This window comes from Pongo pygmaeus, chromosome 6, assembly GCF_028885625.2.
Source record: "Pongo pygmaeus isolate AG05252 chromosome 6, NHGRI_mPonPyg2-v2.0_pri, whole genome shotgun sequence".
Taxonomy (NCBI): Eukaryota; Metazoa; Chordata; class Mammalia; order Primates; family Hominidae; genus Pongo; species Pongo pygmaeus.
The window spans coordinates 77,618,844-77,637,208 of NC_072379.2; positions in this window are offsets into that span (position 1 = coordinate 77,618,844).

Genomic DNA, 18,365 nt, shown 5'->3' on the forward strand with positions numbered 1-18,365 from the left:
TTTTCTCCATAAGGCTAGCCAGTTTTCCCAACACCATTTATTAAATAGGTAATCCTTTCCCCATTGCTTGTTTTTGTCAGGTTTGTCAAAGATCAGATGGTTGTAGATGTGTGACATTATTTCTGAGGCCTCTGTTCTGTTCCATTGGTCTATACATCTGTTTTTTGGTACCAGTACCATGAAGTTTTGGTTATTATAGTATTGAAGTATAGGTTGCAGTGAGGTAGCGTGATGGCTCCAGCTTTGTTCTTTTTGCTTAGGATTGTATTGGCTATACAGGCTCTTTTTTGGTTCCATATGAAATTTAAAGTAGTTTTTTCTAATCCTGTGAAGAAAGACAATGGTAGCTTGATGGGGATAGCATTGAATCTATAAATTTCTTTGGGCAGTATGGCCATTTTCATGATATTGATTCTTCCTATCCATGACCATGGAATGTTTTTCTGTTTGTTTGTGTCCTCTCTTATCTCCTTGAGCAGTGGTTTGTAGTTTCCCTTGAGGAGGTCCTTCACATCTCTTGTAAGTTGTATTCCTAGGTATTTTATTCTCTTTGTAGCAATTGTGAATGGGAGTTCACTCATGATGGCTCTCTGTATGTCTATTATTGGTGTATAGGAATGCTTGTGATTTATGCACATTCATTTTGTATCCTGAAACTTTGCTGAAGTTAGTTATCAGCCTAAGGAGATTTTGGGCTGAGACGATGGGGTTTTCTAAATATACAACCATGTTATCTGCAAACAGAGACAATTTGACTTCCTCTCTTCCTATTTGAACACCCTTTATTTCTTTCTTTTTACTGATTGCCCTGGCCAGAACTTCCAATTCTATGTTAAATAGGAGTGGTGAGAGAGGGCATCCTTGTCTTGTGCCAGTTTTCAAAGGGAACGCTTCTAGCTTTTGCACATTCAGTATGATATTGGCTATGGGTTTGTCATAAATAGCTCTTATTATTTTGAGATATGTTCCATCATTACCTAGTTCATTGAGAGTTTTTAGCATGAAGGAGTTTTGAATTTTATCAAAGGCCTTTTCTGCTCCTATTGAGATAATCATATGGTTTTTGTCATTGGTTCTGTTTATGTGATGGATTACGTTTATTGATTTGTGTATGTTGAAACAGCCTTGCATCCCAGCCAGAAGAGGGTGGGGGACAATATTCAGCATTCTTAAAGTATTTTCAACCCAGATTTTCACATCCAGCTAAACTAAGCTTTATAAGCGAAGGAGAAATTAAATCCTTTACAGACAAGCAAATGCTGAGAGATTTTGTCACTACCAGGCCTGCCTTACAAAAGCTCCTGAAGGAAGCACTAAATATGGAAAGGAAAACCTGGTACCAGCCACTGCAAAAACATGCCAAATTATAAAGACCATCAACACTATGAAGAAACTGCATCAACTAATGGGCAAAATAAACAGGTAGCATCATAATGACAGGATCAAATTCACACATAACAACATTAACCTCAAATGTAAATGGGCTATATGACCCCATCAAAAGACACAGACTGGAAAATTGGATAAAGAGCCAAGACCCATTGGTGTGCTGTATTCAGGAGACCCATCTAACGTTCACAGACACATGTAGGCTCAAAATAATGTGATGGAGGAATATTTACCAAGCGAATGGAAAGAAAAAAAAAAAAAAGCAGGAGTTGCAATCCTAGTCTCTGACACAACAGACTTTAAACCAACAAAGATCAAAAAAGACAAAGATGGGTATTACATAATGGTAGAGGGATCAATACAGCAAGAAGAGCTAACTATCTTAAATATACATGCACCTAATACAGGAGCACCCAGATTCATAAACGAAGTTCTTAGAGACCTACAAAGAGACTTAGACTCCCAGACAACAACAGTGGGAGACATTAACACCCCACTGTTAATATTAAACAGATCAATGAGACAGAAAATTAACAAGGATAGGCCGGGTGTGGTGACTCATGCTTGTAATTCCAGCACTTTGGGAGGCCGAGGCGGGTGGATCATGAACTCTCCATCCCAAATCAGCAGAATATACATTCTTCTCAGCACCACATCGCACCTATTCTAAAACTGACCACATAATTGGAAGTAAAACACTCCTCAGCAAATGCAAAAGAACAGAAATCATAACAGTCTCTCAGACCACAGTGCAATCAAAGTAGATCTCAGGATTAAGAAAGTCACTTAAAACCACATAACTACATGAAAACTGAACAACCTGCACCTGAGTGACTACTGGGTAAATGATAAAATTAAGGCAGAAATAAATTCTTCGAAGCAAGTGAGAACAAAGACACAATGTACCAGAATCTCAGGGACACAGCTAAAGCAGTGTTTAGAGGGAAATCTATGGCACTAAATGCCCACAGGAGAACGTGGGAAAAATCTAAAATCGACACCCTAACATCACAATTAAAGGAACTAGAGAAGCAAGAGCAAACAAATTCAAAAGCTAGCAGAAGACAAGAAATAACTAACATCAGAGCAGAACTGAAGGAAATAGAGACACAAAAAGACCCTTCAAAAAATCAATGAATCCAGGAGCTGTTTTTTTAAAAAAGATTAACAAAATAGATAGACTGCTAGCCAGACTAATAAGGAAGAAGAAAAGAGAGAAGAATCACATAGACACAATGAAAAAATGATAAAGGTGATATCACCATTGATCCCACAGAAATACAAACTACTGGCAGAGAATACTATAAACACTTCTATGCAAATAAACCAGGAAATCTAAAAGAAATGGATACTTTCCTGGACACGTACACCCTCCCAAGACTAAATCAGGAAGAAGAATGCCTGAATATATCAATAACAAGTACTGAAATTGAGGCAGAAATTAACAGCCTACCAGCCACAAAAAGCCCAGGACCAGACGGATTCACTGAATTCTGCCAGAGGTACAAAGAGGAGTTGGTACCATTCCTTCTGAAACTATTCCAAACAATAGAAAAAGAGGGACTCCTCCCTAACTCATTTTATGAGTATCATCCTGATACTAAAACCTGGCAGAGACACAACAAAAGAATGAATGATGTTTTTAATGGATGATATATTTTAACCAAAAGTTTATTTTAAAATGTGAATGCACTATGCAATTTTGACTATTTTTCAGAAATTAATGTAAAAGTATTAGAAGTAAATACAGTACATGTAAATTTTGGAATATTTGTATGGCAAAATTTAGTGTTCTGTTTTTTTCTTTATAACTATTTGTGCTATAAATTGTTGGCAAGTTTGCAATTGTTGATGTAACAATTTAGGTGGTTTGAATATTTGTCCCCTCCAAATCTCATTTTGAAATGCAATCCCCAGTGTTGGAGGTGAAAGCTGGTGGGAGGTGTTTGAGTCATGGCAGGGAAGGATCCCTTATTAATGGCTTGGTACCCTCCTCATAGTAATAAGTGTGTTCTCACTCTGTTAGTTCATGCAAGAGCTTGTTGTTTAAAGGAGACTGTCACCTCCTCCTCTCTCTCTTGCTCCTTGTCTCACCATGTGATATGCTTGTTCCCCGCTTTGCTATCCACCATGAGTAAGATTTCTGAGGCCTCAAAAGAAGCTGAGCAGATGCTCATACCATGTTTGTATGGCCGGAAAAACTGTGAGCTGAATAAACGTATTTCCTTTATAAATTACTATCTCAGGTATTCCTTTAGAGCAGTGCGAAATGGACTAATACAATGAGCAACTATTTTAAAAGCAATAGACAGGAATACAAATTATAAAGTGATTCAGCAAAATCTTAATAAATTGGGCGACGTATACAATTCATGAAATTCTTAATTATATTAAATTTTTTCTGGTCTCAATCTTTAATTTTTATAATTTCTGCTACCATTGAAGACAATAAAACAAGAAAAAAACATTTTTATTGATCTGTTGAACTATATCATTTCAAAATTTATTTCTATAGTGATCTAAGAAGCAATACCAATTCCAATGATGAAAGATACTACTTATATTAATCATTGAATGGTACCATTTTTCATGTTTTAATTTATCAAACCCACATTAGGAATTGTGTTTTATCTCAGGCAAAAACTCACTAGTAAAAATTCTATGTAATCACAAATATTTTGAGCATAATCTAGAGATTTTTTTTCAACTACTTCCTTTCCCAGATACAGGTTTATTTCACATATACAATGTAAAAACATTTAACAAAAAATTTTAGGTAGTGTTGGCATAAATCTAATTATCATAAAATTATTCAACCAACAGAAAAATATGATGAAGTTTTTATGAATGTGGCTAGATTAAACTTTATATTTATTCAACATCTCAGACATTCATAAAATGATCATATTTCTTCTGTTGAACTCCAGTAGTAAAAAGAACAAACAAAAGAAAATACAAGTTGTTAATGATCTTTATTTAGTAAATCAGAAATTTACATTAGAAACCTATAACAATAGAATATAGATTACGAACATTAGTACTATGTGTACAGATTTGATATGTTTTTGTCATTCTGTGGTAAAAGTTGCCTGTGTATATGCAGCAACTAGTATGTATGATATGCTTTAAGTTTTTGAAACTTTTCTTCAAAACCTTCACAGAAATAATTGAGGAGGGTAACATTACTTGTACTTCAAAACAGAGGAATCAAACTCATTTGAGAACTTCTCCATTAAGTAATAAAAAGAAAATTATTCCACTCTAGATCTGTTGTGAATGTAAACCTGTGTTGTGATTTTAAACATCTTAAACTGTCTGAGTATTGAGGGAAGTTTTCATTTGACTGTTTGTAGTAGCAAAGCAGTTAATGTCAATTTAATATACATTGGACTATTTTGATAGCTCTTTGCATTGGTCAAATAAAATTAACCAGACTGTTGATAAACCAGACACTGTTACATTCACACTGACGTGAACAGGCAGTTCCAGCAAGAAGGTACTTTTTTTGTTTAATGCAAAATGAGCATATTAGGGGATGGTATAATCTTTTTAAAAGTCAAATACATTGGGAAAGCCTAAGGTGAGGTGTGAAAGCTGTATGTTTCATTTTCTAAAACAATATTTTTTCTTGACTAAATTCTTGCAATGAATTTTGCAATAATAACATATGTACGGTATTTATAGTTTATGGCATTTTTAAACATGCATTTATTCCTAAATTTCACAAAATCTGTGTTAGAACAGAAGAGTAAATTTTTCTCAACTTTTCAAAGATGAGCAAGAAGAGGTCTCGAAACAGTAAAAGGCACCCAGAAGTAAAAGTAAATTACTTTTATTTCAAGATTTTGCTTCTTCTCCAAGGATATCACCTAGTTTGTGTCAAGGCTTCATTTTGCTGAATTTAAATTTATTATAATTTTTACATTTGATTTTATATTTTATCCACCTCAGAGGAGTAGAGTTTACATTATCAGGCAGATAAAATAGCTTATTCACACATTAATAATTTTGAAATAATTCTCATTAAGGCTTACAGTACATGATGCCATATTAAATACTTAGTATGTATAAGCCCATACTGTGGTCATCACTGTAGTTTATTACATACAGGAGTCCTCATAATAACAACATGAGAAGGCATTTAGCTGGCTGAGGTGGAGCTGTTACCCTTCTATTACATCAGCTCTATTTTTAAAAAAATGCTTTTTGACTGTGTGTGCTGGACATGATTTGTTGTTGCTTCTTTGGAAAGTGGTGGTGGTGGTGGTGGTTGCAGAGTGTAAATGTTGAGTAGCAGAGTCTGAGAAAGAAGGACAATAGGGACCTTCATGATGTCTGCCTGTCTCTAAGCCACTAGGATAAAATGTGAGTCATTATGGTTTGAAGGATGAGGTATAAAGACTCATACAGTACTTAATATGAGTTATTTTAGAAAACTCTGGAACAAGTAGAACTTGGGAGTGTGAGCTATGATACAAAAGCAAAGAAAGATGGGAAGTTTATAACAAAAAACTCCTACATAAAAATGTAGAAAGGCTTTAAATAAACAACTTAACACTATACCTTAAAGACTTAAAGATTGAACAAAGAAAGAACAAGCCAGACACAAAACTAGGGGAAGAAAAAAACTAATAAAGATCAGGACAGAAATGAATGAAATTGGCTTAAAAAATACAAGGCAAAACACAATAAAAGTTGACTTTTTGAAAAGAAAAATAAAATTAACAAACCTTTAGCTAGGCTAACAAAAAAAAGAAGACTCAAATAAATAAAATCAGAGATGAAAAAGCAGACTGATACCACAGAAATGCACATGATCATTAAAGACCATTATAAGCAACTATACACCAATAAGCTGGAAAATTTAAAATAAATAAATATATTCCTAGACACATACAACTTATGATAACTGAAACATGAAGAAATTTAAGGCATCAACGGACCAATAACAAGTAATGAGATAGAGGCAATAATAGTCTCCCTTCAAAGGATAGCTGGGGCCTGATGATTTCACTTCTGAATTCTGAAAAAAACAAAACAAAACAAAACAAAACAAAAAAAAACAATCAATGAGAATAGATACTAATTCTACTCAAACTATTTCAATAAATCAAGGAGGGAATACTTTCAAACTCGTTCTATCAAGGCAAGCATTCCCCTGATTTCAAAACCAGACAAAGACTAAGAAAATAAAACTACAGGCAAATTACTGATGAACATGGATGCAACAATCTTCAACAAAATACTAGCAAACTGAGTTTAACAACACATTTAAAAGATCATTCATCATGATCAAGTGGGATCACCCCAGGGATGCAAAGATGTTTCAACGTATACAGAGAAGCAAAAGTGATACATGACATTGACAGAATAAAGGACAAAAACCACATGATCATTTCAATAGGTGCAGATAAAATATTCAACAAATTTCAGTATCTCTTCATGGTAAAAACTCTCAACAAACTAGGTATAAAAGGAACATACGCCAACACAATAAAGACCATGTATAACAAACCACAGCAAGTTTCATATCAAATGTAAAAAAGTGGAAAGCCTTTCTCTAAAACCTGGAATAAGACAAAAATTCCTGCTTTCACCAGCTATTCAGTGGCCCTGAGAAAACTGGATATGCATATACAGAAGAATGAAACTAGGCCAAGGACTTTCAAATCCCAGCGAGAGCACATAGATAAGAGAAATAAATGGAATCCAAATGGGAAAGGAATAAGTCAAACTGTCCTCATTAATAGATAATATAATCTTATATTTAGAAAAATCTAAAGGCTGACAAAAAATTATTAGAACTAATAAGTTCAGTAAAATTATATGATAGAAAATCAACATACAAAAATTAGTAGCATTTTTATATGCTAACAGCAAACAATCTGAAAACAATAATCAAGGACGCAATCTTATTTACAATAGCTACAAAAAATACTTAGGAAAAAGATCTCTACAATGAAAACTATAAAACAGTGATGAAAAATAATTGAAGAGAACTTAAAAAGTGGAAATATATCCTACACTCATGGGTTGAATCAACAGTTTTAAAATGTCTATACCAAAGGTCGTATACAGATTCAATGCCATCCCTCCAATATGCCAAAGACATTCTTCACAGAAATAGAAAACGCGACCCTAAAATATATATGACATTACAAAAGATGCAGAATAACCAAGGCAACTCGGAGAAAAAAGAATAAAGCTAGAGGAATCACATTACCTGACTTCAAGTTTTACTGCAAAGCTATAGTAACAAAAACATCATGGTACTGGCATAAAAACAGACACATGGACAAATGAACAGAAAAGAGATCCTAGAAATAAATCCACACATTAATTGCCAACCCATTTTCAACGAAGGCACTAAGAAAATACATTGGGAAGAGTCTCTTCATTAAATGATGCTGGGAAAACTGGATATGCATATACAGAAGAATGAAACTCGGCCCCTATCTCTCAACATATACAAAAGTGAACTCAAAATGGATTAAAAATTTAAATGTAAGGCCCAAAACTATAAAACTACTGAAAGAAAACGTTGGGGAAAGACTTCAAGACATTGGTCTGGACAAAGATTTCTTGAGTAAAACCTCAAAGGAACAGGCAACCGAACAAAAATTGACAAAATAATCACATCAAGCTAAAAGGCTTCCAGACAGCAAATGAAACAATCAACACATTGAAGAGACAATCTATAGAATGAGAGAAAATATCTACAAACTAATCATCTGACAGGGATTAATAACCAAAATATATAAGTAACTCAAACAACTCAGTAGCCAAAGAAAAAAATAAATTGATGAATGTTGGACAAAGGATCTGAATATATGTTTCTCAGAAAGAAGATATACAAATGGCCAAGAGGTATGTGAAAAAAATGCTCAACATCACTAATCATCAGGGACATGCAAATCAAAAACAATCATCTTACCCCAGTTAGAACGGCTAAATGCATATGATATATGCACATCCAGTTTATCAAAAAGACAAAAACAACAGATGCTGGCAAGGATGTGGAGAAAAAGAGACTCATACACTGTTGGTGAAATTATAAATTGGTACAACCATTATGGAAAACAGTATGGAGTTTCATCAAAAAATTAAATGTAGAATCACCATATAAACCAGCATTCCTGCTGCTGGGTACATATTTAAAAGAAAGGAAATACCTACATTGAAGAGATATCTGCACTCTAGCATTTATTGTAGCATTATTCATGATAGCAAAGATATGCAATCAACCAAAGTTTTTATCAACAGATGAATAGACAAAGAAAATGTGAAATGTATAAACAATGGAATATTATTTCACTATAAAAAAGAATAAAATCCTGCCATTTGCAACAACATGGGTTGCACTGGAAGGTAATATGTTAAGTGAAGTAAGACAAGCACAGAAAGACAAATATCACATGTTGTAACTCAGATGTGGAAACCAACAGATGTGGAAACCAAAAAAAATGGTGTCATGGAAACAGTGAATAGAATGGCTGTTACCAGACGCTAGGAAATGTAGCAGAGAGGAAGGATAAAAACGGGTTGATCAATGGGTACAAAAATACTGTCAGACAGAAAGTATAAGATCTAGTGTTCAGTAACATAATAGAGCAACTATATTTAACAGTAACTTCTTGTATATTTTAAAATAGCTAGAAGGGAAGATGTGAAATATTTCCAACACAAAGTAATGATAAATGTTTGTGATAATGGATATCCCAATTGCCCAGATTTGATCATTACAAATTGTATGCTAGTGTTAAAATATCACATTGCCCCATAAGTATGTACAACAATTTGCCTCCATAAAAATTAAAAATTAAAAAATTAAACATCAAAGAAAAGCATATTTTTTGAGCCAGATTCCTGCACTGCTGTGATACTCTGAAGTTGGTGGCTTTGGAATACTGGGCAATAAGAGCTCTGAACGTATCCTTGCAGAGGCTTCATAATTTGTGGAAATTGCTGAGTAATAGCGGAAGGAAGGTCAGGAAAGGAGAAGCACAGATTTCATGTAGTCAATGATATGCTGATAAATGTCTAAAAACTGAATTTCGGGGAAAAAACAAAACCCTAGTTTGTAGCATTTGCCAATTTTCATTGTGTAAATGGTCCCATATGTGCGATTTCAAATTACCAACATGAAGTCGTTTGATACAGAGTTCAGAAGAGGTGAACACAAAAGGGTATGTGAATCAGTAAAAGCTGGCTCAAGTTGGATACACTCAGAAATACATTGTAAACATTTGTGGAAAGTGATTAAGTTTGAACAGTTTGGGTGTTTGGGCCACTGTAATTTGACCAGAAACAACAGCTGGACTTTGGGCCAAATCTCAGTCGCGCTTAATATTGCTTGGCATAAAATGTAGTTTACAGTGTTCTGAACCAATCCGTTGGAACTTCAAGTCCTGTCAGCTTTATTTTTCTAGATACATCTTGGATCCCTCCTCCTGTCTGCACATTAGTTCAACTCTCTGTTCCAAGCACTATTCTTGTCACTGGGAATATAATGATGAAAAAGACAGACAAGGCTACCATCCTTATCGTTTATTGTTTCAACTATGGCAAAACTCCTAATTTGTTTCACTCTATCTAGTGTCTCCATTCTATTTTAACACTGTGGCCAGACTGATATTTTTCCCAGACTACAAAAATGATGGCGTCATTCTCCCAATTATATTCCACGAAATCCCTCAATATTAACCCTTACCTATCATATACCAATATCAATCCCTACCCACTCTTCCCTACCAGAGCCATGCTTAATCTCTTGTCACTTTCTGAACATACAACTTCAGCTTTCTTGCCTTTGCACATGTGCTTTCTGCCAGAATATATCTTTCCCATCTCACCCTAGAAAAAAAAAATCCCTTGTTATGGTTCAACGCCAAGCAAAAGGATTACCTCCTCTCTAAAACTTTATTTGACTCTTCCCAGAAGTGTCAAGTTTTTCTTTCCCCATCCCTGCATTCCCATAGTGTCCTTTCTAAGCAATTATTGTTTTTGTTGAAAAAGGCCACTACATATGACTACCTAGAGTGTGTAGTGCACTGCCTCAGGGGACTTTATTCAGAGAAGATTATATATTATGATTAAAGAGTCACATTAATAATGTATATAAATGGTGCCCCCTGAAGCTTTGTAACACAGCAACCTTGATATTGTATTTTCCCATGATGCCTCACTTACAGAACCTGCCTTAGATTGTCTGAGATTGAATTTTTGCTGAAATGACTTATTAAATCCAAGGAAGTAGTGCTTACCAGCCAATATGAATATGTACTCTTAATGATGTAATCACTCAAGGCCATTGGGACTGATTTGCAACTAGACTATAATCTACACATATACAAGCTCTTAATTTGAAGAATTTCAGTTATTAAAATGACCATTTTTCAGTAGATTATAGTTTGTCGGTGCTGTATTTGCTTTCACCTCTCTCTCTCATATATATATATATATATATATATATGCCAAATATATATATGCCATATATGCCAAATATATATATGCCACATATATATGCCAAATATATATATATGCCACATATATATGTCAAATATATATATATGCCATATATATGCCAAATATATATATATGCCATATATATGCCATATATATATATGCCATATATATGCCAAATATATATATATATGCCATATATACATTTAAAAATGGCATGCTGTTAAACTATTCCATGTACTTAGAAGATTTTCATTTAGCAACAGAGAATAGTCTCTGATGAAGCTTTGATTCACAACTAATTAGTTCAGCAAAAGGTTTTGTTTTCAGCTTTGTCCCTTCAGTAAACTGTGATATGACACATATTTTCATTTACTCGGCACAGCTGGCTTTCATGAAAAGAGCATTTGCCCTCAGAATAATTTAAAGCAAATGCAGGATAGTTTTATTTTTAAAAGAAGAAAACCATGGTGCAAAGCAGGTGGCTTAAGTTATGGACATATTATCATTTCCATACTATTATCTTAAGAAATCTTTTTTCAAGCGAGTTTCCCTTGTTCACCAGTTGATAAACATATAACAAAAGATAAATATTATGCAAAATTATGTAATACCATATTATATTATTCTTTGAGATGCAAATTTTTATACAGTATACTAAGACTATACTACACTATCAGATAATTATTCTGATCAAGGATATTAATTTGTTCTATTGGAAAAAATATGGTAGTTTAGTGAATATTAATTTTTCAATGAGTAAACTGTTTTGAATACATGTTTGACACTTATAAATATTTTAAATCCATAGACTTTCCTGAGATATGACTCATAACTTTATATAAAATTAGCATTTTTCCTCAAATGTTTTATATTTTGCTATTATTTCCATTAAAACATGAACCTAAGATTTTAGCATTATAATTTCATTGCACCGTATAATTTCACAAAACATTTAGATACATGAAAAATTTTGTGTAGGTGTGAAGATATCTTTCTACTAAAATAAACTGAAAATACCTTTGGAGATCTATAATTTTCCAAAAGATTTGAATAGTAATCACATAAGGATTTGTTATTTCATGCTAATAATATGTATCATCATCTTACCAGGCCATTGTTTTTCATGTATGTTTACTATATTTCAGTATTCACGTACTGCTCTAATATTTAGCATTATTACATTTTAATTCTCTCAGACAGGTTTAATGTTTAGAATATTACTGACTGTTATTTTATACACCATTTACACCTTCTTAGTGCAGACAGATGTAAGAAAACATCCATGTTAATGCAGCATAGAAAATTGATAATTTTTGTATTCATACTGCAATAAATTAGAAAGACTGAACACTGAAACTTTATCAAATAAAATTTAATCATACTTTGAGGAATAGCCAAACATTACTTAGGATTTTTAATTGATTCATTTTCATTTTGATATTATTTATAGAAAAATATAAAATATTATTAGTTTGACATGTAGCTTGATAAAATTGTCAACCTATATTTTTTAAAAAAGATATAGCCTGGGATTGCTGGTCTTGCCAAGTGTGAATAAATTCATTCAACAAGCTTTCATTGCATATCTGCATGTGCAGCCATTCAGCAAGATCAGGTTCTACAGCTGAGGACACTTCACAACATGCTAAAGTTACTGCTGGCATCTACACAACCAAGAGAAAATGCTGCAGTAGGAGGGTCTTCCACTCCGGCATCATCAAAAGGGGACTGGAAAAGGCATCGTAATTGTCAAGGTCCTTAACTTACAGCTTCCTGGTATCAGTCTGCTTATGTGATAAGATACTTGTTTCTTTTGCCAAGATTCCATCCAAGTTTGCCACACCAAATTCTTGGTCTTTCTTTTCAGTGATTCCAATTTAATGTCCCAGCTTTATTTCATTATGTCAGTCTTAATTTGAAGTATTTCAGTTATTAAAAATGACCATTTTTCAGTAGATTATATAATAATAAATAACACTTCTGCATATCTATAAGATGGTAGTAGAAGTATATAAATATTTATCACTTATCCCTCTCAACAGAAGGACTTATTTCTCTGTCATATGAAAATAAGTAAATCAGTCCTCAACTTCCTTTTCAGGTCAGAGAAATCATTGATAATTCCGGTATCTAATTCCTTTAGTAACTTGGTAGCACCACCTTGAGAAAATGACTTCAATTACTGGTCACTCTCATTAAAGTATGCACATCTAATTTTTGATAAGAATTTCAGTGTGACCTTAGGAGAACCTAACAAGTTCTATTTGAGCAGAGAGACTTGTCCTGTGTCAGAGGTGGAAGGTGGGAAGGTTTTGGCTGGAACTGCCAGGTGATTGGCCTAACTGAACCTGAAATTAGGGGCAGATTGCACTGAGCTGAATGATAAGAGCTGTACTTTCCTACAGTTTTGTAGGCCAGGCCTAATTTTAAACTAACAGCATGATGTGTTTTGAAAATATTTGTCTGACACGGTATTTAGAAATGTGTTCCCACAATATGGTGAGATTTTCTTTTACTCTGAATAGAATTTCCCACTAAAGAAGTATTTTGGATGAAAAATATATCCAATCTGTTAAGAGATTACATATTTACACTTAGCCAGCAAATGTAAAACTGTGTGTGAAAAACAAGTGTCATTCAAAGTGGACCAGCCTTTTTAGGCAGAATGAGTGAGTTATGTTTCAAAATCATTCATCCTCAGGTTTAAACAGAGAAACATTTACCTGACAGAAAATTTGTTTACATATGTTTACATTTATCTCTGTATTTATCTTCATGGATACATGTTCTTTGCTATATCTATGAACCTAAATGAATTATAACATGATGAAACTCTAGTAAACTTAAAGTTCTAGGCACAAAGATGAAGCAGAATCTCTTCTTAAAATATACACTTTGGGCCACTCTCTATAAGACCTGTCAAAAATATCTTATTGTATATGTTTCTAATTAATTAAAAAATCAATAATTCCACCAAAATAATTACATTAACAATAACAAATACTATGGAATTCTTTCTCGATCAATCAGTAGAGAGACAGATAGATAGATTTGTATGTATGCCTATGCATATTTAATTGTGTATATATATATAATTTATAAATACATACATTTGCTTAGATATACGTTTACATACATATAAATTCTGTGCTGTGCACCCATCTAAAGATATTTTGAATTATAAAACTCTTGTTGAGAACTAAATAAATTTATTTGATTATTTTTACAGTTGAAGATTTTTTAAACCCACACATAATTTATTTATCATATTGATCATCACTAAAACCCATGGAATTTAAACACGTATGTGGGAAGGGTGGTGAATGTGGATGTGAATGTGAGTGTGTATACGATCTTGGCAAATTTCATGACTCTTTCAAAATAGCACTTTGTCGCCACTATTTATGTATATCCACTGAGTAACAAAATGGGAGAATAGCAGATAATTACTGTTTAATTTAACTAAAATAATTTGGTGTTTAAACAGAATAAGACAATAAAGTAAGAATCAAAGAGTGATATGGTTTGGATATGTGTCCTGCCCAAATCTCATGTTCAATTATCATGCTTAGTGTTAGAGGTAAGGGCTGGTGGGAGGTGACCGGATCATGGGGGCAGTTTCTCATGAATGGTTTAGCATCATTCCCTTGTTGCTGTTCTCATGATAGTAAGTTTTCATGAGATCTGGTTGTTTAAAGTGTGTGGCACATCCCCCCATCTCTGTCTTCCTCCTGCTCTGGCCATGTGAAGATCTGGCTCCCCCTTTGCCTTCCACCATGATTGTTCGTTTCCTGAGGCCCTCTCAGAAGGTGAGTAGTTGCCAGCATCCTGCTTCCTATACAGCCTGCAGAACTGTGAGACAATTAAGCCTCTTTTCTTTATAAATTACCCAGTCTCAGATATTTCTTTACAGCAGTGCAAGAACTGACTGATACAGATAGTATGTCAATGATATTTACTTATTATCTAACTCATTCCATAACTGAAGTTTATATGTGTATTAATGAACTCAGTCTGCCATAACAAAATACCATAGACTAAGTGGCTTAAACAACAGGAATTTATTTCCCACAGTTCTGGAGGCTGGAAAGTCAAAGATAAAGGAGCCAGCAGAATCAATTCCCGGTAAGAGCACCCCTCCTGGTTTGTAGATGGCAGATGGCTATCTTCCTGTGGTGTCTTCACTTTGTGGGCAGGGTTGGGGGTGCATGCTCTCATTTCTTCTTCCTTTAATAAAAACACTAATCTCATCATGAGGGCCCCATTCTTAAAACCCTGTGTATATCTAATTATCTCCCAAAGACCCCACAGCCAAATAACATAACTCTGGGGGTAATAGCTTCAACATAAGAATATTGGGAGGGCACATTCAGTCCATAGCATATATCATAAGTTCTTCATAAAATTTTTGTGAATGTCTAATAACTTAGCCTGGAAGCATAATATTGCTTAGTATTAAAGATTAATATAGAAAAAAAGTTATAGATCTAAGAATTTGGACTTGAGATACGAATCACTATATATATTGGTCCATTTTCATGCTGCTGATAAAGACATACTCAAGACTGGGTAATTTATAAATAAAAAGAGTTTCAGTGGACTCACAGTTCCACTTGGCTGGAGAGGACTCACAATTATGGCAGATGGCAAAAGGCACATCTTACATGGTGGCAGGCAAAAAGAGAGTGTGTGCAGGGTAACTCCTCTTTATAAAACCATCAGATCTCATGAGACTTATTCACTATCACAAAAACAGCATGAGAAAGACCTGCACCATGATTCAATTGCCTCCCACCAGCCAAACCATATCACTATAGCTACAATTACATATCAGTTTATTTATCTATTCAACACATTTTCTGCTGAGAGGAAAATTACAACTATAAATAAAGCAAGTTTTCCACTGTCAAGGTCTTAAAATCTTGTAGGAAGAGTGGCTAGTAGACCTAACATATTAATGATGGATGCCAAGACAGATGACTACTTACGGTACAGTTTGGGATCAGAGAGATTGTGGTTACTTTTACAAATGGGAATTCAGGGACTGCTCCAAGACAAAATCAAGTTTGAGCTAAGTTGAGTCTTCAAAAAGAAGTAGATCTTTACCAGGCAGCCAGAGCCAATTTCAAGGGCCTTGCCCTTGGTTTAGTGATCTGCTGTGACCATCTTAAAATTCTTAATAATTATATCTTTGAACTTATATTTTGTAAGTGAAATCCAAAGTGACAATAGAGCACATATGTCAAGGATATTCATACTAACCAGGCCCACTGTTCCTTGCACCCCAGTTTTCACATGAATTCACAATGCCCCATGAGTACTGCATTCTAGTGAACCCATGGTCAGAATTTAGCAAGACTCTGAATAAAGAAGTAAGCATATGACATTGTTGTCTTGTTTTCTTTCCAAACCAAAACTTCATTCAAAAGCAGAAAGAAAATGATTAATCATGCTTCAAGAAACACGAGTGACCAAAGAACCCTGTATCCTTTATTACTTAAGCTACTTCCTTTATTACTGAAGCTACTTTCAATCATTTATGCTGAAAATGATGACCTAAAGAGGAAACAAACGATAGGGCAAATCATACGTCCTTTTCCTTTCAGACCTTTCCTACTCATCACCAAGTCAAAGGTAGAGTGTTGGTAGATTGTTTGCATATCAAGAGGTAAAATAAAAGCAGTTGAATTACTTTTGTGAAGCATTTCCTCTGTTTTGGTAAGAAAGAAATACACAATGCACATAAGAGCTACAAAATGTGAACTGTATACTTTTGATGATTTGACATACTGCTCTTTTACTTTTAAAACTGATATTATGCTATGTAAAGATGAATGAAGAAAAGTCTTGCTAAAAGTTTTTAATTTAAATTGTTTTAGAATGAAATTAAATAGAAAATAAAAGAAACTTGACATGTCTAGAAAAATACCATAGAAGAAAGAAAAAAGCTTTATATATTTTAATACTACTAACAGCACTCTTTTCTTGCTTTTTGAACAAGGGGCCTTGAATTTTTATTTTGCACCGATTCCCACAAATTATGTAGCTGGCCCTCAAGGCAGCCATCACGTTGGAGATGGAGGAAGCAAAGGCCAAGAAATGAGATATGAAAGAGTTCAATATAACTAAACATAATCTGTGAATAGGCTAAAAATAAGCCTGAGAGTCAAACAGAGGTCACAGCTTAGAGGGCCTTAAGTATCAATCATATCAAGAGGTTTCTGTGTGATTGTATAAAAACTGTGAAACTTTAGATTGGTAAGTGGAGGGAATATACAAGGAGAAGCAGAATGTTATGTCAACTGTTGCAGAAATGAGGTGCAGTTGGTTTAAATCCTAGCTCTACAATCGGACTTATCTGTAACTCTTGTCATATGGCCTAATAGGTTGTACTGGATTTGTTTTCATATGTTATATGTAGACATTTATAATACCCATCTCATGGAGATATTGAGAGGGTTACATGAGGTAAAGTGTTTAAAAAATAAAACCTTAAGAAAGATATAACTAATCTTAGTAAATAATAGCTATTATTATTTTGATTAGCTTTGAATAAAAGACAGATGTGGGTTTGAAAGCTGAATTAGAATACAATTTTTAAAATTAATACAGAGTTTATGAAGAAATAATCTAAGCAATATCCATATTGTTAACAATAAGTGAGAGTTTTCTAGGAGAATTCCCAGATTTCTGACTTGTGTGACAAGGCAGATTCAGGGGCAATGAACAAGGAATAGAGATAATAAATTCTGTTTTTGACATATTAAGATTGAAGCCTGTGAGGTAGAAAAAATATAAAAATGGTAATTACAATAGGCAATTTTATATATGGTTTAGGAGTTTAGTAGAGAGGTATGGGGTAAAAATACAGATTTGGATTTCTTCAGCAGAAAGTATTATTTGAAGTCACAAAGATGAGTAAAGTAGCCCAGGCAAAATGATTTAGATTCACAGATAGGTGGTATATTTTTGCTCTGAGGAGAGTAGTGAGTTTGAGACTAATTCTGGGGATTGGAGAATAGTTTCACAGTGTAGTAACAATAACATAGACTGGAACATCCAACATTTAATTTTTAGCCTAACTCTGCCATCATATTCCCTGGGCAAATAACTTAGCCTTCATTGGCTTTGGAAAAAAACAACACTTTTTTTTTTTTTTCAGTACTTATAACAACTCAGATAGTTGGATAATTTGCAAATATTTACTCCTAATGAAATTCTAAAAAATACTCTAATTATAAAAATTACACAGATGAGGATCCTGAGATACAAAAACATGATGTAATTTTCCCAAGGTCAGATATCTAGCACGCGGGAGAGAAGGGAATAAAGCAAATAAGTTTGATTCCAGCATCTGCACATTCCTAATTTCTACATACTCCTCCTTAATTTAACTAGAACTCCATCACAAAGAGCCTGACTCCATTTTTTATGTTCAACTGCTAAAGCTTTTTAGACCCACTGCTTTCTTTTTTGCCCTACATCAAGGCAAGCTGATAAAAAAGAGCCTG